Source organism: Phascolarctos cinereus, unplaced genomic scaffold (assembly GCF_003287225.1).
Source record: "Phascolarctos cinereus isolate Bilbo 61053 unplaced genomic scaffold, phaCin_HiC Scaffold_5;HRSCAF=322, whole genome shotgun sequence".
In the NCBI taxonomy this organism is placed as follows: Eukaryota; Metazoa; Chordata; class Mammalia; order Diprotodontia; family Phascolarctidae; genus Phascolarctos; species Phascolarctos cinereus.
In genome coordinates this window covers 266,261,110-266,286,141 of record NW_027555958.1, presented here as the reverse complement: position 1 = coordinate 266,286,141, position 25,032 = coordinate 266,261,110, and the positions used below count along the sequence as shown (strand labels likewise).

The following is a 25,032-nucleotide window of genomic DNA, read 5'->3' as shown; positions in this document are numbered from 1 at the left end:
AGGCTCAGGATTAGCATGAAAGGAGATGCCTGTAGACCATCTAACATTTAACAAAACAATAGTACAGAAAGATTATTTAGTAAGCATATGGCATTAATCCAGTTGTACACTTCTCCCTTGCCTCAATATTTGCCCTTGTGGGGTACCTCAGGTTAGCAGCATGTATCAAGCCTGAGGAACTATCAGATACTTACTCATGCTCTGGGACTTTTTATATCTAATTGATCAGACAACTTTGTCAACAATTTGAGACTTAGTGTTCTAGATCAATTAAGTCTCTTGAGATGTTATCATTACCTTTTAGGGGAAAATGTTTGCGATACATATGGCAATCTACCCATGCTAGTTCATCCTGAGTGATTCCCTCTGTCCTACACAAAATGAAAAGGGGAAATATGGGTTCTTTATTCACCAATCACTTCAACAAAGTCAGAGCCTACTCTAAGGAGCACCAGCCACAGCTATGAGGTAATCTATGGAAGAAAGAGTGAGTATGTTGGTGGGAAAATTATCTCATGTAATTGCACATGTTGATATCTATGTTTTATATATGATTTTGTTTTGTTATTTTTGTGATCATGTTTAGATCACGCTTGTAATTTACCACCTCCTCACCTTATCTTGCTTTAACCCAATGCAGATGCCACATTCTCTATCTCCACAAATTATCTTGAATTTTACCTTTCTATGTTTATGTTGTATTTCCTAGTAGAAAATAAGTTCCTTGAGAACTAAATTTGCTTTTGTATTCCTAGCACAGCTCCTTGCACTAGTAAATGTTTAATTAATACTCATTGAAATGAATATGTGAAGAAATATGATAGAACAGCAAAGATGTTGCACATATAACACCTTACTATACTAATTAGCTCTGTTAAGTTGAGGAGCAATATAATATTTCCTAAAGTCCAAATGGTTCTTTCCCCTTTAAGCTTTAGAGAGATTATTTTAGGTCAAAAGTTATCAGTTCAATCACAATTGCTCTGAGCCCCCAATTAGGAAAATTCTTTTTTTTTTTTTTTGGTAAGGCAATTGGGGTTAAGTAACTTGAGTAGGGTCACACAGCTAATAAGTGTCAAGTGTTTGGTCTGAGTCTGGATTTGAACTCAGGTCCTCCTGACTCCAGGGTTGGTGCTCTATCCACTATGCCACCTAGCTGCCCCAGAAAATTCTTAACATTAGGAGGAGGTTAGATTCTCTCTCTGGTTAACACATTCTTTCTTTGTGGTTGAGGCAAAATTCAGTTTACTGAAAACATTTGGGCACAAAACTGTGGATTGCATTACAGAATCCATAGATAGATAGGCACTGAGCAGGGAAGCTGGGAAAACAGCCAATTTTTTCTCAAGACTTCTCTAAGCCCAGGTCTGCTCCAAAATTCCTATAGGTCCAATGACCTTCTTGGATATCTCCTTTCTTTGTCACAGCTCAGTCCTCTCTTTGCCCCTAAGGGTGTGCTGGAATGCCACACTTTGCTCCAACCTCTTGAATGAATGTAGTTCTAGCCAGTCTGGTAATTTACAGATGACCCCTGATTTGTGGCCAAATTTCCTTGGCCTATCAAACAGAATTCTTGGCACTTGTGCAACAGTCACTTAAGTCAGAAGGACTTTTCCACGAGGTCTAAGGCCTGGAAAAGTGGTTGATTGGGCATCTTTTCACTTTAAGAGGGGTGGAGCTGAGTAAATCAATCACCCCACACCACCCTCACAAACACTAAAACACTGCAGAAGTTTCAGGAGAGATTGATGACTAGTACGGTCAAGGAAGGTTAATAGAGGGAAGATATTTGAACTGGGTTTTGAAGCATAGGTAACATTTTTATATGCTGATAAAAAGGCAGCCACTGATGCTCTCAGCCAAGCTTAGAAATATTTCATCACTGTGACAAACCACTGAACTTCAGGCCATAAAATCTCTAGGCAGTCCCATATTTCAGGGAAGAGTGTATAAGCAGCTCCCTCAGCATGCTAATTCCATGTTAATGGGTTGGTGGCAGGGGAGACATAGGCATTGCTGTTTGTAACTGTTCGTCAGGGAAAACTTGACAGCTTACCCTGATTTTGCAAGCAGCTAAAAATTTGCAAAGAGCCATTCAGCTTCAAGTGCATTTCCTACAAACATACAGAAAACCCTAGAGCTTCCCCAGAGTCATCCAAAATACTGGCAAAAGAGAGATGAAACAGAAAAACTCAAAGAGGGAAAAAGGACATTTGATGTCATCAACATATAGCATGCTAACTAGATGCTCACCTTCCTGCCCACGCTTAGGGCACAGATCCATTGAGCCAGGTAGGCAACCATTTGTTCAATGTGTGCTATGTAAGTGGATTTCAGAAAAACCTGGAAAGACTTATATGAACTGATGCTGAGTGAAGTGAACAGAACTAAAAGAACATTGCACATAGTAAGAGCAATATTGTGTGACGACCAACTTTGATAGACTCTTCTCAGCAATGCAATGATCTAAGACAACTCCAAAAGACTCATGACGAAAAATGCTATCCAAATCCAGAGAAAGAACCATGGAGTCTGCAGGCAGATTGAAGCATACTATTTTCTCTCTCTTTTTTTTCTTTCTCATGGTTTTTCCTTTTTTCTGATTCTTCTTTCACAACATACTAATATGGAAATATGTGTAATATGACGGCACATGTATAGCCTATATCAGATTTCAGGCTGTCTTGGGGAGGAGGGAGGAGAGGGAAAGGGGAAATTTTAGAACTCAGAATCTTATAAAAGTGAAAACTGAAAACTAAAAATAAATAAATGTGTGCTATGTGCAAGGCTCAATGGGAGACACAAAGATATAGAAGTCAGGGTGCCTGGCCTTTCGAAGCTCATAATCCAGTAGGAAAGATTGTATATATATATATATATATATATATATATATATATATATATATATATATTCAATCAAGCAAGCATTTATTATGACAGGAACTGTGCTAAACTCCAGGGATTCAAAGACAATAATGAACCAGTTCCTGCCCTCAAGGAATTATAATCTAATAAGTAAGAGAAGCCTTATATCCAGAGGGAAAAATAATTACAAAGATAATATAACCTGATAGGTGCTTACAAAGAAGTATTATGAAGTAACCCCCTAGGGGTAGCTAGGTGGCACAGTGAATAGAGCACTTGCCCTGGAGTCAGGAGGACCTGAGTTCAAATCCGGCCTCAAACACATAATACTTCCTAGCTGTGTGACTCTGGGCAAGTCACTTAACCCTAGTTGCCTCACTGAAAGAAAAAAAAGTGAAGTAACCCCCGAAAGGGCAATGAATTCAAAGGAGGAGAACACCCTGTGTTCTCTACTGTGGGGATCGAGTTAAGCCTCTTGAGGGAGATAGCATTTGAGCTGTCTTAAAGGATTAGTAAGATTCCAGCAGATGGAGTTTCTGAGGGAGAGAAGGATGACCCAGTATTCCTTTCCAGTGCCACAAATGCAGTAACAGAAAGTTCATGGAGCTGTTAGTTTTCCTTTCTTCTGAGAACTGGCTGCAGTTTCCTGTTTCTTCCTTCCCAGGAGAGCAGCCTCCTGGCCTGGGGGAAGATACCACTTCTATGAGGCCATGCTCCAGGCAATGGGGCATTTTGTGGCCATTCCATCTTGCTGGAGGGGAGAAGGCTACCTCTCCAGTCACTCTCCTGGATCCAGTTCATACGGAACCCACAAGACACAGAGTCTTGCTGAGTCACCAGACCTATATCAGCTGAGTCACTAGACCTACAGAAAGGAAAGAACAGTCACAAAACTGGAAGAACTAGATGCTGCCTGGGGAGACCAAAACAAGGGCAGCAGACCCAAGTCTTCTGCTATCTGGGCCTCCCAGGACTGGGTGTTCTAATTCTTTTTTTTTTCCCCACAATTTATGTGGTGGGGTTTTTTTTTACTAGTTTTTTTTCTTTTCTTTTCTTTTTTTTTGCACCAGGCAATTGGGGTTAAGTGACTTGGCCAGGGTCACACAGCTAGTGTCAAGTGTCTGGTCTCAGATGGGATTCGATCTCAGGTCCTCCTGACTCCAGGGCTGGTGTTCTATCCACTTCGCCACCTTGCTGCCCTGGGTGTTTTAATTCTTAACTCAAATTAGTTCTTATAATCTAGTAGTAAGTGAATTAAATTAAGAAGTTGCATTTGTCCTTTCAGGTCACTAGAGTAAGTGTGCAGCTGACCTACTATCAATGAGACATATGATTTGAATTGGTCAGAATTTTTTCTTGATAGCAGGGATGGATGTCCTTCAACTATCCACCTTCATGAGCCCATGATCACAAAAAAAAAAAAGAATTTGCTGGACAAGGGATGTAGTGTAGCCTGCGGTCATGGGACGGTTTTTCTCTTCAAAGCTAATGGAGGGGCAGCTAGGTGGCGCAGAAGATAAAGCTCTGGACTAGGAGGCAAGAGGACCTGAGTACAAATCCAGCCTCAGACACTTGACACTAGCTGTATGACCCTGGGCAAATCACTTAACACCATTGCCTAACAAACAAACAAACAAATGAATGAATGAATGAATAAATGAATAATTAAATAAATAAGCAAACAAACAAACAAATAAATGAGCACATAAAAAGATAGATGAATAAATAAATGCATGAATGAATGAATAAATAAATAAATAAATAAATAAATAGCAATGGCCTAAGTGATCTCTCCTAGGTGATAATAGTCTCCATTCTCTCCCCTCTCCCGATTAATCTTCATTCTAGTTAAATTTCACATTCCCATTTCATATTTTGGGGCAGCTATGTGGTACAGTGAATATAGCACCGGCCCTGGAGTCAGGAGGACCCGAGTTCAAATGTGGCCTCAGACACTTGACACTTACTAGCTGTGTGACCCTGGGCAAGTCACTTAACCCTGATCGCCTAGCAAAAACAAAACAAAAAAACAAAGTTAATGGAACCACTGTGGGGGGGGAGGGGAGAGGGGAGAAAATTTACCTCAGTCATTTGAGCCTCATGCTCTAAAATTAAACCAAATGGACAAGACATGGGCACAGAATCACAAACTTTCTGATTTGGAAGAAACCTCAGAAGTCCCCTAATCCAACAATAAGAATCCATCGACTTACCCAAGGAGTGATAATTGGTGCAGACTTCCAGTTGGAGGGAGCCCACCACCTTCTAGGGCAGCTGGTTACACTTATAGATAACCCTAATTGTTCAGAAGTTCTTTCTTACAGTTGATGCGTACTGCGTACTGATAAGAACTTGTGGACCAAAATTTCCATGGTGCAACTTCTTTCCTCCCAAGAAAGAACCTTAGTAAGCTAGGTAGGTCAGTGTGTTAGAGTACTGGGCCTGGAATCAGGAAGTCCTGAGTTGAAAAATCCAGACACAGCCTGTGTGACCCTGGACAAATCAACTACCCTTTGTCTGCCTCAGCTTCCTCAACTGTAATATGAGACTAATGACTCCCTTGGTTGTCGTAAGGATCAAATGAGATAACATTGGTAAAATGCTTAGCACAGTGCCTGGCACATGGTAGGTACTTAATAAATACTGATTTCCCACACCCCTAAGAGAAAACAAAGTTGTCCCTTGAGACCAGATTGATCTTACCTAATGCAGCTTCCTGGTCATTTAGGGGCATAAAAAGTCCCAGTTATTTGGAGATTAGGATTTTTAGACGTGGTGGGTGTTGAAAACATTGGAGTTGCCACACCCTGAAGACTTGCTGATCAGGCATGTTTCAGTGAAGAGGTGAGGTCGGAGTCTACAAAAACTACCAAAGTCTACTGAAGACAAATACCATTGTATCCTTGTTGCACATCCTCACTATATTAGGGCAAAGAAAACCTCCTTTTGTGAAATGTCTAATGACTTCTGAGTCTCATTTCCTCCCCAAATCAAACCTGACAATGCTAGCATCTGAGCCGAACCTCTGACATGTCCTATTTTAGGAGTCTTGTGGGGAGGCACATAAAAGTCCTGGTGGTATGCTAAAGATGTCAGTTTGTATGACACCTCTAAGAGGGGTGTCAGGATCCCCATGCCAAAACCACCCCTCTCTTTTTCCTCCTCTTTTTTTTGCTATTAAGAGACACTCTGTCTTCCAGAGCTAAGTAAGGCCCAGCAAGCAGGCTGTGCCCTGAGCTTGGCATAACAATCCTTTCACCCTCTTGATGAACTCTGCTGGGGCAAAATCCCAGAACTGTTTCACACCAGCTCCAATTGGTCCCTGAGTTCAGACGAGAACCTAAAGGAACCATATGCTATGTGTCTCTCTATTCGTCAAACTCTCCTCATTGTTACTGTTCATGACTACAGCTCCCTGAGTAGCCACTGCTATATGTATCAAGAGGACACCCCAGCATTCGTGTCTAGTTTTCATCCTCCAACAGAATAAAGAATGCTTTTTGCTTACAACCACTCTTTGGTTTTATTTTATTTTGTTTTTCAGAGTTAACAGTTGGATGTTACTTCTGTGAGTTCTTTGGCATTTTTCAGAGTTAACAGCAGTTGTACAACCTCTCTGAATCTTTGGTCATTTATTTTCAGGGTTTGACCGGGGTTAAAAGGTTTTGTGGGGAACTGAGCTAGCTCAGTCCCACAAGAGGCAGAATATAAACAACCAGGGAAAGGCCGCCATAGGATTATAGACTTAGAACCAGAAAGGATGTAAATGGTAAACTGGTCCAACCCTGTGTGAGAAAATCAAGGTCCAAAATGATGACTTGGCTAAAGTCACACAGGTCGCATGACTATCAGAATCCACATTAGAATCCAGGTCCTCTGAGTCCAGATTCAACATTCTTTCTACTGGCTACCTCCCGCTTCTATAAATGTATGGTTTCACTTTGGCCTTATTCTCCTAACATGTGTGTATTAGCAGGTTAGGTTCCCACAGCTAGACTGGCTACATTTTTCTCTAGTGGTATTCCTGAAGGTAGAGGGTAACTCGAGGGAGACTAGGTGGCAAAGTGGATAGAATGCCACACCTAGAGTCAGGAACACTCATCTTCCTGGGTTCAAATCTGGTCTTGGATACTTACTAACTGCGTGACCCTGGGCAAGTCACTTAACCCTGTTTACTTTGGTTTCCTCATCTATAAAATGAGCTGGAGAAGGAAAGGCAAAGCACTCCAGTATCTTTGCCAAGAAAATGGGTTATGAAGAGTTGGACACAATGGGGGAAAAAAACTAAGCAATAACAAGAGGCTAATTCACAGTCTCTAATGCTGTCAATGCAAGGCCCCACTCTGATGTGATCTTTCCCATGTTAACCACCAGCAATTAAAGCCCTAGTATCATTTAACCAATTGACATCGATTAGCTTTTACAAAGAGTAGTTTATTGGGAAGCCAGAAAAACAAATAATTTCCTGAACTACCTGGGGTACACTGTCCCCTATTCTATCTCAGTGCCTGAAGAGATCTGTAAAGCATTTCACTTCTGCGTTAGGAAGCAAATTCACTGCTACTGTTCTAAAAGAAACGATGAGCAGGCAGATTTCAGAAAAACCTGGAAAGACTTACATGAACTGATGCTGAGTGAAGTGAGCAGAACCAGGAGAACATTGTACACAGTCACAGCAACATTGCACAATGATCAACTAGGATAGACTTAGCTCTTCTCAGCAATACAACGATCCAAGACAGTGCCAAAAGACTTGTGCTGGAAAGTGCTATCCACATCCAGAGAAAGAACTATGGAGTCTGAATGCAGATCGAATTGTACTATTTTCACTTTTTTTTGTTTTTTTCTTTCTCATGATTCTTCCCTTTTGTTCTGATTCTTCTTTCACAATATGAAGAATATGGAAATATGTTTAACATGACTGTATATGTATAACCTATATCATATTGCTTGCTGTTTTGGGGAGTGGTGAGAGAAGAGAGGGAGGGAGAAAAATTTGGAGTTCAAAATCTTACAAAAATGAGTGTTGAAAACTGTCTTTCCATGTATGGGGGGAAAAAAATAAGACACTATTACGTGCAGAAGAAAATTCACCTTCTGAATTTGGGCAAAACCCCTAGATGAGTTAGTTGTGACCCTGGGCAAGTCACTGAACTTCAATTGCTCCTCAAAAAAAGTTCATGTAACTTTATGCTAAAGTGTATTGTGGCAAACTTGCCTATCTTAGTGGCATGCATCAGTAGTTACTACAAGAGCCAAAAACAAAGAACTTTTGCCTAGTTTCCTATTCATGTATGGTGGTGAGATGTTCTCTTCTCCCCCAAACCTTTGAGACTATGAAAGTGGAGATACAGAAGAATTCCCTTTAGGAAATTTCCTTCAGACTAAGGAAGACTTGTGTGAACTGATTCAGAGTGAAGTAAGTAAAACCAGGGTTACAATTTACACAGGAACCACAAGAATGTATGGAAAAGCAATACCTGCATGACTTCAGAACTCTAGTTAAGTCACCAATCATGACTTCAGAGGACTGACAGAGAAAGTACGCTTCTGGACCCTTAGCAGAGAGATGATGGATTATAATTAGGCAGAATTAGGCTAATAATAATAATTAATATTTCCATAGCACTTTAAGGTTTCATTAATGTATTTATTAATTTTACCTAAGTGTACTTCATTATTACAAGAGAGAACCCTATTGAGGGAGAAGGATCATTTGTAAGTGAGAAGGATGTTCTTTTAAAAAGAGCACCAATAAAAACAGATTGTTAAAGAATAAATAATTGCCTCCCAAAGTAATTAGTTCGTTTTAACAGTTTGAGAATCCACCTCAATTTTCAGGAGGAAAAAATAGGAAAAATTCAATAAGACAGACAGCTACGTGGCAAAATGGATACAGCACAGGCCCTGGAGTCAGGATGACCTCAGTTAAAATACAACCTCAGACACTTACCAGCTGTGTGGCCCTGAGCAAGTCACTTAACCCTGATTAAACCAACCAACAAACAAATAAACTAAAACCTCAATAACAAAAACTAAATGTAAATTGAAGTATCAGATGTAACTGGTCCTGGGGACAGAGCTCTCCAAATGTGTTCAGATTTCACTTGTCTCTTTGCAAGCAATTCTAAATGTTTCCCAAGCCTTAGAGAAAATAAGCTATACACTGGAGATGAAGGAGGACCAGGTTAGAAAATGGAGAGCTCAGAGTCTTGAGAACTTGGCACTACAACCTTAACATATATTCTGAACCAGTTATATCAGTCCCTAGAATCAAAGAATTTATGTTTCAGTGGAAAAAGAAACCAGAAAGAAATTATTCCAGGAAGAGAGGGATTTTTGTTAACCTCTATGCAAGAATCAATCAATCAATATTTATTAAGCTCCTACTATGTGCCAAGGCACTGTGGTAAATGTCGGGGAAACAGAGAGGCAAAAGACAATCCTTATCCTCAGTCTAAGGGGGAAACAACATGCAAACTATATACAGGATAAATAGGAAACAGTTAACAGAGAGACAAGGCTATAGAATTAAGAACTAAAGGGGAATCTTGGTACCTCAAATTTGAAGAAGGAGCTAGTGGCAGAGGAAACAAGAGAGAAGAGCCTGCCTGAAGAAATGAACACTTCAGTTCACTGAAGTGTCAATGTATCTTTCATATCAGGAGTGTAAGAACTCCCTCCTCCACTGAGTTGTCTGGTTATCCCTTTCTTTTCAAATGTGACTAGCCCATCTTCTTTTTATGTCATACATACATATATGTTTTTCTTCATCCATATGTAATAGGGATGCACCTCAACATTTAATAGGCATTTATACAATGTGTAACAAGGTCACTGATATGCTGGGTATGGCAATAGATGTAACAGTGAGTTGTGTAGATGTAATGGCAATAGATGTAACAATGAGCCCCAACAGTGGGTGAATTTGGGGGCTTCCTGTGGAATAAATGCCCACATGTAGTGATGAATAGAGAAAGGGGGACAGAGGAACCTAGGAGAACCTAGGAGAGTTCACATTGAGTCCCTCTTCTTTTCCCTTTTTTGCAAGGATTATGTCTTGCCAACAGAACTAATAGAGGACAACAATGGCTTCAGATTACAAATTTCTCTCTTTGCTTTTATTTCTTCTGCTTTTCACCTTGGGCTGGTTTAGGAAATGGTTGCAGGTAGCTCATCTACTGATGCTTCTGCTGCTCTTATTTCAGATTCATCTATGTTTTCAACTTCTACCCCCCCAAATAAAACTTATTATGCTCATTTATTTTATCTAGCAGTGGAATAAATAAGAAGGGAGGGGAAGAAAACAGAGGGAGAGGGGAAGCATGAAGGGCTGGCTCCCCAGAAAGGAATGGCTTCTTTCTTCTTTTACACTGAAGGGGTAGAAGTACAGTTAATACAGCAGCTACTTCCATGGCTTGGAATTGGGGGTGAGGGAGGGAGAGGGGAAGGGAGGCATGGATAAAAAATGTTTCACACAGCCTTTGGCAATGGCAATTAGCCATGCAATCTCCCTGAATGAAAGAACTGAGGCAAACCTGGGCACCCTTGTGCTCCCTTAAGTTCCCAAGATAAAGGACAGTACGTGAACATACCAAAACTCTTCCTTTTCCTCTTTCTGACATCAACTCCTTAAAATTTTCATTAGCGATCCCAGACACTTTTACACAGCCCTCCATATAGTTGATCTTCCACAATATCCATTGCTGCCAGATTCTGGGATGGCTGGGCATCACGATTCCCCTGCCTTATGCACATCTCCAATGGCAACCTTTATACTGTTTCTCCATTATTGGTGATTGTTGCATCCCGCTCAAAAACACCAGGCTCAAAAACACCCTTTCCAGTTGGGTCATCTTCAACTCTATTTTCCCTAGAGACCGTGGTTTTCCATGACTTGCAGCCATATAGTATCACCATGTCAGAAAGTAAAGAAAAAGTTTCCTGAAGACTACAGGTACTCGAGAGTATTCTCTGACACCAGTGACTGGTTCTTTGTGGAGCTGCAAGTAGCAAGATAGTCAAACTGCCTTCCCTTAAAGAACCAATCTAGGGACAGCTAGAAGATGCAATGGATAGAGCACTGGCCCTGGAGTCAGGAGGATCAGAGTTCAAATCTGGCCTCAGACATTTGACATTTACTAGCCGTGTTACTCTGGATAAGTCACTTAACCCCATTGTCTAGCAAAAAAAAAGAACCAATCTAGCATATCCCACCAGCATGCCACCTAGTATGCAAAACATCAGGTGGGGCTTCCATGAAGACAAGGGAATTTAAAGTGATGGGGCCAGGTCAATAGGGTTAGGGAGGGAGAAGCCCAGAATGCAATCAAGCAGTGGTTAGAGCATACTGAGACCTAAGGGGCTGAATGCTACACCTTAGCTTCAGCACCCCACTCATCACCCATATAAAACCTGCACAGCACTTAACACCTCTGTAAAAAGTGTTTTGTTGTATTCATAAAAGTCCCATGTGTCTTTGTAGCTATGCTCCAGGTTACTTTATATATTCTGTAGTTATTTTGAAAGTATGTCTTTTTCCATTTCCTTTGTCAAGGTTTTGTTGGTAATATACAGAAAGATCAATGATTTTTTGTAGGCTTAATTCATATTCTACTTCTTTACTGAAGTTATTAATCGTTTCAACTAATTTTTAGTTGAGTCTCTAGAGTTCTCCAAGTAATCCATCATATCATTTGCAAAAAGGGATTATTTTGTTCTCTTTTTGCCTGTTTATTTTCCTCAATTTCTCTTGGGCAGAGGTATCCTTTCAACCTTGAAGTTAATTTATTTTAAGCTCTTAATTAGAAAAGTAGTTTTATTGCATTTTATGGTCCATAAATATCTCCTTGCATTTAACCTTTGGGCCTGAATCTCTCTGCTGACTTCCAACTCACATCTCCACCTGCCTTTCAGACAACTCCAACTGGATGTTCAGTAGACATCTTAAGCTCAATAGGTCCAAACCAGAACTCATTATCTTTCCCCCCTCAGCCTTCTTCCCCTCCTGCCTTCCCTATTAGTATAGAGGGCAGCACCATCCTCTCAGTCCCTCAGGCTCACAACATAAGAGTCATCTTGGATTCTTCACTATCTCTCACATCCTCTCCACCCCCAGCCCTCATCCAATCTGTTGCCAAGGCCTGCTGATTTCATTTCAGAGAGGTAACACCTCTCTTCTGACTTTGCCACCATTCTAATGCAGGCTCTCATCACCTCACATCTAAGCTACCGTCCTACTACATGGACCACTAGACTGCTAATGGATCTACCTGCCTCAAGTCTCTTTCTACTCCAATCCATCCTCCATTCAGCCACTAAAGTGATTTTCCTAAAGCATAAGTATGATCATATCATCTCTCTCCTCAATAAACTCCAGCGGCTTTTTATTGCCTCCAAGAGCAAATACAAAAACTTTGGCTTTCAAAGCCCTTTATAACCTATCTTTTCAGTCTTTTTTCACCTGATTTCCCTATGTACTCTTAGATTCAGGGACACTGGCCTGGCTGTCCTATGAACAAGGTACTCCATATCTCTTGGCTTCAGGGATTTTCTCTGGCTGTCCCCTAGCCTGGAACCCTCTCCCTCCTCTATTCTGACTAATGACCTTCCTGGCTTCCTTGAAGTCTCAACTAAAATCCCACCTTCTATAGGAAGCCTTCTCCAAATCCTCTTAATTTTAATTCTATTGCGCTCTGTTAATTATTTCCTATTTATCCTCGATTTAGTTTGCTTGCTTTGTTTTTTTTGTTTGTATTTTGGCTAGGCAATGGGGTTAAGCGACCTGCCCAGGGTCACACAGCTAGTAAGTGTCAAGTGTCTGAGGCCAGATTTGAACTCAGATCCTCCTGACTTCAGGGCCTAGACAGCAGAGGCTTCAGATCTCAGCCACTCAGGGAAGGTATTAATCTGAATCTTCGTCATCAAGATATTCTTCTGCATTGCTTAATGTCCGAACTACATCTGTTCCTTGCTTCTTCTTAAGCAGAGCAGCACAGACATCATTGGTTGCCATGTCCAGGGCCAGCTTCTTCTCATTATTTCTCAAGTCTGTCCTAGCACCTTTCACCAGAAGCATCTCTACAATGTCGGCACAACCCTTCAAGGAGGCAGCATGCAAAGCTGTGTCCCCCAACTTATTCTGCTGATTTAGTTCAATATTTGGTTGGGTAAATAACACTTCCACTACATCTTTGTGACCACCATGACAAGCCCAGTACAGAGAGCAGTGCTTCCAGCTTTATCTAAGCTGTTGACGCCAACTCTGTTATCCAAGCATTCTCTCAACCAGCTCAAGTTGCCTCTCTTGGCAGCATCATGAAGTGGATCATCTATGGACTCAGCTTGTTCAGCCACATAGTTGCTTGGAATGAGTCCAGTCCTGCCTTTTGAGGTCCCTTTCCACCAGTTGGTATCACTCATGTCAGAAATGTACATAATATCATCTTCTTCAAAGTACAATTCATCAGGAGTTCTGGGTTCAAATGTATACAAAGCTCAGAAGACTTTGACCTGCCATGTGCACATATCATCTCCTCTAAGACAACTGAAGCTCCTTGCAGGCAGGGGCTTTTTATCTAATTCCAATATCCCCAGCTGACGTGGCTTAGGGGTTCAGGGGTCCTGAGACCCCAAAATCACAACACACGGGTCCTGTCCGAATGAATTTGACCCAAGCCTTCTTTCAGCCAAAGATAAGGTTTATTAGAACATCCAACATATTGGGCAGACTCTTAAGGAGTCCGAACGTGGGTGAGCAGTGGCTAGATTAAAAGAATCTAAGCTGTGACTAGACTTTAGGAATCTGAGCCTCAATGTATACTTTCAGAACCATAAAAAATGTACCCTAGGACATTTGGAAAGCATCTTCCCAGAAACCAGTACAATAGTATACAATTGTGATGAAATGCAGGACCCATCACTGTAAAGCAGTATAGAAAAGTTAACCCTTCTTTACCAAAAAGAGGGAAGAGGATTTATATACATTCTTAGTGCACATGACAAAAAAGATAAAAACCTATAGAAATTATTTTGGAACAAACATGTCACTTTACCAAGCAGTAATACCTGCTGTCAGATTTGTTGAACCTAGTTGAAAGTACTTTATTACCGTGTGGAGACTGTGAAATGGCTAAGATCCAAGACTGGAATCAAAAAGCCTTCCGAGGACAACATACACATGAACTCAATCAATAATGTGTCAACAAAGAAGGGTTAAACTAATGACTGAACATGAGGATTTGTTTGCGGAAATAGATAATGACATTTCAAGACCAGGTCACTGCCACCAGAAGTTATAGAAGGGTTATCATTATGGAGTCTGGACTTAGTGATCCATGTATGCAAGTGAAACCACTAAGTATCACTCTGGAGGGCAAAGGTATTTTGCTCCTTTGCTCCCTCCTCCCAACAAGAAAAAGTGATTGAGCTGAATCCTCCCAAGTCACAACAAACTCTAGCACTGGATTATTGTTTTGTCTAGAGGCAAAAATGGCCCCTGGTCCATGTGCCTCACTTTCTTGGCTAGGTTAAAGTGTTTATATAAGATAAACATTATTAATAAAATCATATAAGCTCAGTGTCCCTAGTCAAGAAAATGCTTAATATTTGAGCAGAGATTCCTATCCTATTCACATTCCATGTATTTTTTTAGCTAGCCACTGATTTCCACTTTTTCTTTTTTTTTCCCCCCATGGATTAATATATACAGACATGCACTATGCACCAGTCATGATTGAGCATGGGGTTTTTTTTCATGTAAAGGAAAAGTATTTTCAAAGAGACAAATAAAATCTGAAATTGTAACAGATTTAAAGGACACAGAAATTTCAGTGCTAAATTCCCCTTGTTTTCAAGTAGAGATCAAACAGACAAGAAAGGAAGAGTTTCATGTCACCATTTTCAGCAGTCTCTGGGGAAGAGAAACAGTTCCATACTACACTTTCTCCACAGTATACCTTTCAATAAATGAAGCAATGAGAAAGGAAAGCCCCTACCATGTCATCACTCATCTATTTCCAGTTCCAACACCTTCCATTATGCTGCTGCCTCTCCTCAGCTTTATTGCTTCTCTGACTCACTCACTTCTTTGACTGTTTTCAAACTCTCATATCTTTGGACACAAATTGCAAGTTTCTCTTTTCAAAACTCTTAAGCACAGCTCAAGTCTTCCTCTCAACTCAAAGATCACATTAGTTCAGTCTTTCTCAGGGCTGGGTGAGAAACTGTACCAGTCTGAACTACCAATTTATCCCTGAAGGTCAATCTGAGCCATGGTTACCCAAGAAAATGGTAAAAAAAATGACAACACATTGCAGACGGTAAAAATTTAGTATCTACGAAATGTCCAGCAAGATTCAAATCTGGTGTCTGGAATTATACATCAGAGGTCTACTATTTTTCATGAACTAACATATAAGAAATCCCCATACTACAAATAAAAACCTCAAAATATGCTAGAGAACTCCACAAAAATATAGACGAATAATAGTGGTACATAACAATTTATCTCAGAAGGTTGTTTTTTTTTTAACCTATCAAAAAAGATTAGCATGAATGGTGCTGGTGATAGTGGGGGTGACCAGGTGATCAATTTCAAAAATTACATATGGGTTCTCCTTAAGGAGCTTGGATTTATTTATCAATTCAGATTATGCAGTGAAGCAACAGAAACTGCAATACATCATGGCAACATTTGATCTAATGGCTAGAATTATACATCAGAAGTTTGGTATCTTTAATAAACTAACATGACAAATCCTGCTACTACAATTTTTGGACTGGATTGGTGATTTCATCAGTAGAGGAAGTTTTTGATTGAGAGCAGATTGGAACCTCATCTGCAATTTATATTCTTAGAAGTTGCCTGGGGCAGCCAGAGATTAAATGACTTGCCCAGGGTCACAGAGCCAAAATGCCAAAGGCCAAACGTGAACCTAGATCTCCTGACCCTATTATGGACTCTCTTTTCTACTCAATCGTAGACCTCAAAATACCCTTGAAAATTAAAACAATGAACTACTAGGATGAGACAATTATCACAGGCATAACTGTTACCCACAATCTCCCGGACATAGCATCCATACATGAAAAGGTAATAACTGTATTTTAATAGATTTCACAGCACTAAATACTAATCATCTCCAAGTTATATGAAATGAAAAACATCTGAAATATAGAGACATAGAAGAAGATATTAAAATCAAGTGGGAACTGATCATGGTACTTAATCTCTTCGTCCTGTCTACTACTGGAGTTATCCCAAAGATACTTCCAGGCTACAAAAAATGAGCTTCAAATCCACTATTTTTATTCAATTTGTTAAAAAGTCAGTTGTTTTAGCCTAAAAAAAAATCAGTTGTTTTATATAGCCAATGCAAAAATTTGCATAACATTAAATATAAAAGAATAATAGCAAGATAGCAACTTGTCCCAGGACCATTTCTATCTCAACTCCATTGGAAAATATGGGAAGACTAGGATTATTATTAGTAGTAGTTGTATAATAAATAATAATGATAACAACAATGGATAAGGCACTAGACTTATGTGACACAGATTGTCTTGTATCTCAGAAGACCAGGGTTTGAATTTGTGCTCTGCTGTTCAGAACACATTTAACCTTTACCTTTTGGGGTCGCAGTTTCCTTATCTATACAATAAGGACTAAGAACTCTTCCAGCTCTGAGATAATTTGATTCAGTATGATATCACTTATCAGAGCTAACATTTATATGGCACTTTAAGGTTTGCAAAATACTTTACATATATTATCTTAGCTGATCCTCATAATAGTCCTGTAAGATAAGTGCAATTGTTATTTCCCTTTGTACAGATAAGGAAACTGAGGCTGAGAAAGGTTGGGTGACTTGCTGAGAGTCACAAAAGTAGTAAGTGCCTGAGGCAGGATTTGAACTCTAGGCTCCTACTTTAGTGCTGTATCCAAATTCTGCTGTGAACATTTATTAGCCATGTGATAATATGCAAGTTACTTGACCTCTCAAGTGCCTCAGTTTTATCATCTGAAAAAGAGAGATAATAATATTTTTTACTTATCTTAGAGGAGTTTCCTGAAAGAAGAGCTCAATAAAGGCCTATATAAATGTCACACACACACACACACACACACAAAATATATAATGTATATAATAATTGGAGTTAAAGTGACTTACCCAGGGTCACACAGTTAATAAGTGCCTGAGGTCAGATTTGAACTCAGGTCCTCCTGACTCTAGAGCAGGTGCTCTATCTACTGTACCACCTAACTGCCCCAATTATGCTATTTTTAAAAAAATAGTGCTTACCTATTATAAAGCTTTTTCACGTGTTATCCCATTTGGTCTCTATGCAGTAGGCAGTGCAAGTATTATTGAATCGATTTTATGGATCAGGAGCCAAACTTGGGGAGGTAAAATTATTTTCCAAGTTGATACAGCTAAAATGTGAGAGAAGTGGAGCTTAAGCCCAGATCTCCAGACAGCAAATTGCAGTCTTCATCTTGCTGACTGTCTTTAAGAGCAGCAGGGGAACTCCATTTGGCTCCAAAGCCTTTGACTCAGCCAGTTCCTCCTCCATTGCCCCAACCCTCCTGCTCCTTCCATGCTCCTTTCACTGACCCATGATCCAAACCTAATATTATTGACCCTCATCTCCTATCCCCTTCTCTACCCCATCTAGGAATAAGATCAGAATTTAGGAGGCAAGATCATTTAGTTGAAATCCACAATTTTACAGGTGAAGAAAACTGAGTTTCAGTGAAAGAAGTGACTTAAGTGACACGGTTTCTTAGTAGTGGATCCAGGACAGAACTCTGGTCTCCAGATTCCCGATCGGATGTTCTTTCCATGAGTTCACCCTATGACCACTGATAGAGTATGTCAAACCCTGGGCAGAATAGTTAAACAGGTTCCATATGACCCCATGGTCTCCTCTTCAGGTGCCACAAGGATTGGGTGGGGGAGGGACGTGAGGCTGCCCCAGCGCTAGCTCCATCAGCCAACTGGGAGAGGAGGGAGGAAACTGACCCCCTCCTGGTAAACAAAGAACTTCCTTCTCCTTAGCCCTTGCCCAGAAAACCAAGGCACTGACTGCACAACTGTTTATAGAGACAGATGTTTGGGATGGAAAGAAAGACAGTACTCCCCCGTCCCCATGGAAACTGAGGAAGTTTGCATCCCAGGCAACTGGAATCTGAAAAAGAAGTAGTGATTTAGGGAACCTAACCCAACCCACTGACAACATTTTGACATTTTCAGATGCAGGTTACTAACAAAGACGGGTTGCTGTGGCAACCGGAGCCAGAGGCAAATTGTTGCCAATCCTCACCAGATCTGGGGAAGGAGCCAAGGAAACAGGAGTGAGAGGATGGGAGGAATGAATGAAAGGGGAGGGGAGAAAAAGAGAGAGGAAAAAGATTAAAGGGAGGGAAGAGGAAAGGAAAGGGAAGGTGAAACGAATGTGCAAGAAGGGGAGAAAATAAGGGTGAGGCTAGGGGAGAGAGGAAGAGAAGGTAGAAAGAGTAGGGGAGGAAAGGAAAGGAAAGGAAAGGAAAGGAAAGGAAAGGAAAGGAAAGGAAAGGAAAGGAAAGGAAAGGAAAGGAAAGGAAAGGAAAGGAAAGGAAAGGAAAGGAAAGGAAAGGAAAGGAAAGGAAAGGAAAGGAAAGGAAAGGAAAAATGACAGAAGGGATATAGAAGGAGGGAGAAAGGAATGTTAAGAAAGGAAGTAGGGAAAGAAAGTGGGGGGGCAGCTAGGTGGTGCAGTGGATAGATCACCAGCCCTGAATTCAGGAGTACCTGAGTTCAAATCTGGCCTCAGACACATAACACTGACTAGCTGTGTGACCCTGGGCAAGTCACTTAACCCCATTGCTTAGCCAAAAAAAAAAAAGTGGGAGAGAAAAGTGAGGCAAAGAATGGGAAGAAGAAAAGAGGGAGGGAAGATTCCATAATAGAGAAACAAATAGAGAAACAGATATTCTGCATTATAAACTTTCTCTCCTTCAAGAGATCCGAAAGAAGTTTGCATTCTTTCTCTCTTAAAAAAAAAATCTTCAGCATTTCCTCTATCCCTGATCAAGGGCAAATCTCTCTGTTTTTCTGGGTACCATTCAAAGACTGCCATCTGGCATCAGTCTCTTGACGTGCCTGGCACTAGTTGGCTGTGTTTGGCCTGTATAGTAAGGATCCCCTGGGGTGTGCCTAGTATCTCCCGTAACAGGCTCCAGCTCACTAAAAGCCATAGACACTAAGCAACTCTGGCTTCCGAGTATAATAGTATAAGATTAAAAGAGACCTTAGAAATGATCGAGTATAACCCCTTCATTTTACAGATGAAGAGACATGCCCAGAGAAGGTAACTGACTTGCCCAGGATTATAGGAGAGCAGACCCACATTGTACCTTGACCTTGGGGTAGTCCTCCTGCAGAGATCCAACTTGCAAGTATGAGCCCCAAAGGAATATATTTGTATCCGAAGTACCTAGCATGATGCCTTGCACATAATAAAAGCTTGATAAATGTTTGCCAAATGAATAAATGCTAGACATGCCCTGGGGCAGTGCCATGCAGAGGGTTTGTCGAGTTTAAATCTGGCCTCCTGCAGAGCTGTTGGCAGAGGTCTTCCTGGCTCAAGAAACATGTGTAGTGGCTGGAGCTGGGAACCATAAGATCTTAGATTTAGAGTTTCATGGGGCCTTCGAAAGTGGCTGGCCCTAGGTAGGAATCTGGTCCTACCCCACAGGATCCAGACTACGAAGCCATGGAACACTTAGCCACAGAAAAGAGAGCCAGAGAACCGTGCCCTTCCCGTTGAGAGAGCCTGGACCTCCGAATGAATGGAAGCAGATGGGAGCTGAGGCAAGATAAAGGGATTGAGAGCTTCATTGACCTCCCTGCAAGAGACAGATCAAGTAAAATGTTTACTTGGTCTGGGGTTCATACCATGGCAACCAAGACTTAGGCTAACAGGATTTTTAGAGCTAGAAGGAATCTTATAGATGATCTGTGTTGGCCAACTCCAAAATTATGAAACTGAATTCCACAGAAGTTTGAAAAAGTTTGCTCCTGTTATTTAGTCTTGTCTGGCTCTTCTTGACCCTATTGGGGGTTTTCTTGGCAAAAGTACTGGAGTGGTTTGCCATAGCCTTCTCCAGCTCATTTGACAGATGAGGAAACTGAGGCAAACAGGGTTAAGTGACTTGTTCAAGTGTCATACAGCTAGTAAGTATCTGAAGCCAGGTTTGAACTCAGGTCCTCCTGAGCTAAACTAGTTGCCCATTGTTCAGAGCTGTACAGGTAATAAATAGCAGAGCTAGGATTCAAGCCAGATGTCTTTGTTTCAAATTTAAAGCTTTTGGCTGGGGTTAGAAGAAGAGTGTTGAGCCTTGGAAAATATAGGACACTCCCCCCCCCCAAAAAAAAAAACCCAACCATATGTTGTTTTTGACATACAGACATGAGGTCCAGCACTGGACAGAAGATACAGGTGTAGGCCTTTACCTCCGCTCCCTGACTCTGTGTATAATGTAGATTCTCTTGCCAGGGTAAAAGGAAGAATTGACCTTCAGCATTCCAAACTCAGCAAATAGGCATGGAAAAGACAAACAACATGATTCTAATCTCCCTAGGAATTTACAGTACTGTGGAGAAAACAAGAGCAGTTAGGTGGTACAGTGGATAGAGCACCAGGCCTGGAGTCAGGAAGATCCATCTTCCTGAGTTCAAATCTGAACTCAGACATTTACCAGCAGTGTGATCCTGGGCATGTGACTTAACTCTGTTTATCCAGTTTCCTTATCTGTTAAATGAGCTGGCGAAAGAAATGACAAACCACTCCAGAGTCTTTGCCAAGAAAACTGCCAATAGGGTCAAGAAGAATCAGACATGACTAAATAACTAATTATTGTTGTCCAGGAACAACAACAAGAGGAAACAAAGGGAAGTGAGGAAGCCATTGATATCTTACCAAGTGAAGCAGTCAGTGAGGAAGTTTAATTCAGTGAAGTGGCTTTGCTGTTGTCGTTCAGTCGTTTCAGTTTTGTCCGACTCTTTGTGACCTCATTGGGATTTTCTTGGCAAAGATACTAAAGTGGTTTGTCATTTCCTTCTCCAGCTCATTTGACAGATGAGGAACTGAAGCGAACAGGGTTAAATGACTTGCCCGGGGTCATATAGCTAGTAAGTATCTGAGGTTGGATTTGAACTCAGTTCCTGATTCTAAGCCAAGCACTCTATCTACTGCACCACCTAGCTGCTCTATCCAGCCTCAGACACTTATTACTTGTGTGACCCTGGGCAAGTTACTTAACCTCTGTCTGCCTCAGTTTTCTCATCTGAAAAATGGGAGTAATAATAGACTCTATCTGTGGGATTGTTGAGAGAATGACAGAACATTTTAAAGTGCTTTGTAAACCTTAAAGTGCTACCTAAATGCTAACTATTATTATTAATATAAGATTATGACAATTGGTCTCAAGTTTCCTTTTGATCTTTCCTTCCTTGTATAGTTCATTCCTTTTTAGCAAGCATTCACTCAGAATGCAATTAAAATCACCTTAGTCTTTATGTGGAGACAAAGCACCTTAGAAAAGTACAGACAGCAAATACACAAGGTTTTAATAATTTATGGTAACTTCTGAGGGTAAATGTCAATTGGCCAGGCAGTAATGAGGCAGGGGAGAGGGAATGGAGAAGGGATAACTTTACCAGGCCCCATAGTGAGGCAAACAGGCACATCCAGGCAAACAGAAATTCTGTGCTGACTTTATCATTCCTTTAAGTGGGTCAGTGAGTTGGACAAGGGTCTAACTGATCAGTGCAGGGGAGCAGCATCCTTCCCTGCCATCACTTCACCACCGATACCTGTATGCCTTCCCCTAATTCCTCTCCTGTAAAAGCAAAAGTTATAGGGTTTCCCTTGCTCTATCAAGTTTCTGCTCCCATACTTTAACCTCACTCCACTTCCCAGTTTGGGAAAAAACAACAACATCCCACACTTTTCATGAGCCCCCTTGCCAGTAAGGAACTACATTCCTCTTCAGGATTTAGTAATATTGCAATCCCTTGCAAATCTGTTGTGGCAACTTGACATCTGTAATTATATAGAATAGCATCAGATTGCATTTTAGCACTTTACAGAATGAGGGTGAATAACCCAGCATTCCAGGTAATATATCAAAATATATGTAAGAGACATAGTGGTAGTTATAAGACTACTTTATTTATTTATGGTGAGGCAATTGGGGTTAAGTGACTTACCCAGGGTCACACAGCTGGTAAGTTTCAAGTGTCTGAGGTCGAATCTGAACTCAGGTCCTCCTGACTTCAAGGCCACAGCTCTATCTACTGCGCCACCTACCTCCCCCCAATAAGCCTACTTTAAAAAGGAAAAAAAATTAGACAAGAGTATAGTTCTGATGGGGATGATTTTGTTTATGATCAATCCATACCTTTGATTAGCACAAATATAGGGAAGATAGAACAGAAGGTCACAGGAGTATTAGGAATACCTAAATGTCCCAGGTGTAACTGGAGAAATGGTTACACAGGTAGCCAGACAATAATACTAATGCTTATCCATGTAATGTATGTCTTGATGTAATTTCTCTCATTCCAAATGGTTTTCTTTGTACCACAATAGATATTAATTTGTTGATCAAAACAAATTAAAAAGGTATTCCACCAAAAGAAGCAGTAACACATAACATCTTTCCTTGTGGCACTAGTCTTCTTCTTAGAGCTGATCTTTCTCATCGCAAGGAGACAAACAATCCAATTCCAATTGCAGTGAAACCTTTAAATTCCATGTCAATTAGTCAATTTCAATCTGAATGTGCTTCTCCTTTTCAATTATGTCTTTCTCAGTAAGCACAATCACTTTTGCTGTGATTCTTTTTGTTAATGAATCACGGATGCCCAAGTCAAAATCTCCTTCCTTCTATGTGAAGACTAAAGTTATTTTTTAAAAATATTTTATTGGTTTTAATCAGTCATGATCCATCTTCTTACCATCCTCCCACTCCACTGAGATCGTAAAAAAAAAAAACCCAAACAAACCAAAATCTATTAGAAACAAATTTTCACATTGGCCTTTCCCAATTTTTTTTTCTCATTCTGCATTCTGAGTCTCTCTCTCTTGCCATTCTTTGCTTAAGATATGATGACATAACAGATCCACTCCCAAGACTTGACTATTTAGACTCTCTTCAAGGACCCTGATGATGGGGTCACATATATCATCTCCCCATGTTTGAATATAAGCAGGTTGTCCTTATTTAGTCTTTTATCATTGTCCATTTATGTTTACCTTTTTATGTTTCTTTTCACTCCATCAGGACTGCTTGGAAGTCCTCTATTTCACTTAAGGTCTATTTTTCCCCCTATAGCTTTATACTCAGTTTTGTTGAGGAAATTATTCTTGGCTATAAGTCCATTTCATTTGCCTTCTGGATATCAGGTTCCATTTCTCCATTTTTTAGTAGTAGTGGCTGTTAAATTTTGTGTGATCCTGATTGTGGCTCCTGAGTACTTGTATTCTTTATTTCTGACTGCTTACAGTAATTTTTTCCCCCTTTTGACTTGAAAACTCTGGGTTTGGGCTGTGATGTACTTAGGAATTTTCATTTTAGAGTTTCTTTCTGGAGGTGATTGGGTGGATTGTTTTTATTTCCATTTTTCCCTCTGGTTCTAAGATATCTGGGCAGTTTTCTTTGAAGACTTCTTGAAATATGTTGTCCAGGCTCTTTTTTTGATCATGGCATTCAGATAGTTCAATCATTCTTAATTTTTTTTTCCCCTTGAACTGTTTTCCAGGTCAGTTGTTTTTGCTATGAGATAGCTTATGTTATCTTTTTTTTTTCAGCTTTTTGACTTTGTTTTAATGTTTCTTGTTGCCTGATGAAGTCATTGGCTTCTACGTGGTCCATTCCAATGTTCAGGGAATTTGTTGCTTGGGCCAGGTTTTATAGTTCTTTTTTCAAGCTATTAATTCCCTTTCCAATTCTTTCTTCCATAACTCATTTCTTTCACAACTTTTTCCTCAAGTACTCCCATTCCATTTATAAAACATTTTAATTCTTTTTTTTTCCAACTCTTGCTTCATCTCTTCCAGGAATTCTAGTTGAGTGTATATACAAGCTGAGGCATTCTTTAGACAACATTCTCTAAGATATTTTGTAGTCATTCTCTTCTGTGTCTATGTCCTGAGCTCCCTTGTCACTGTAATTGTTCATTAATAGCAGGGTTCTTTTTGTTTGTTTGTTTGCCCATTCTTTTCCTTTTTTTTTTTAGGTTATACATGTGCAATCATGTTAAACATATTTCCATGTTAGTCATGTTGTGAAAGAAGAAACAGAACAAAAGGGAAAAACCATATAAAGAAAGTTTAAACAGTATGATTTGATCTGCATTCATATGTCATAGTTCTTTCTCTGGATGTGGATAGCATTTTTCCATCCCTGAGTCTTTTGGAATTGTCTTGTATCATAGTTGATCATCGCACAGTATTGCTGTTACTATATACAATGTTCTCCTGGTTCTGCTCAGTTTACCCAGTATCAGTTCATCTAAGTCTTTCCAGGTTTTTCTGAAATCTGCCTGCTTATCATTTCTTATAGCACAATAGTATTCCATTACATTCATATACCACAATCTTCCAGTTCTTTGCCACCATAAAAGGAGCTGCTATAAATATTATTGTCCATATGGATCCTTTCCCCTTGACCTCTTCGGGAGATAGACCTAGTAGTGGTGCTGCTGAAACAAAGGGCATGCATATTTTATAGCCCTTTGGGCATAGTTCCAAATTGCTCTCCAGAATGGTTGGATCAATTCACAACTCCACCAACAGTGTGTTAGTGTTCCAATTTTTCCACATCTTCTCCAACATTTATAATTTTCTTTTTCTGTCCTTTGGCCAATATGATAAATGTGGTGGTACCTCAGAGTTATTTTAATCTGTATTTCTCCAATCGTGATTTTGAACATTTTTTATGTGACTATAGATAGCTTTAATTTCTTCATCTGAAAACTGCCTGTTCCTATCCCATGACCATTTATCAATTGGGGAATGACTTACATGCTTATAAATTTGACTCAGTTCTCTATATATTTGAGAAAGGAGGCTCTTATCAGAAATACTTGCTGTAAAAATTGTTTCCCAGCTTCCTGTTTT

At 40.2% G+C, this 25,032-nt stretch overlaps 1 pseudogene; it reads right to left on the bottom strand.

Moving 5' to 3' along the window:
• Window positions 1–12,729: 12,729 nt before the first annotated feature.
• LOC110193908 (osteoclast-stimulating factor 1 pseudogene) lies at window positions 12,730–13,392 on the bottom strand (annotated as a pseudogene).
• Window positions 13,393–25,032: the final 11,640 nt, after the last annotated feature.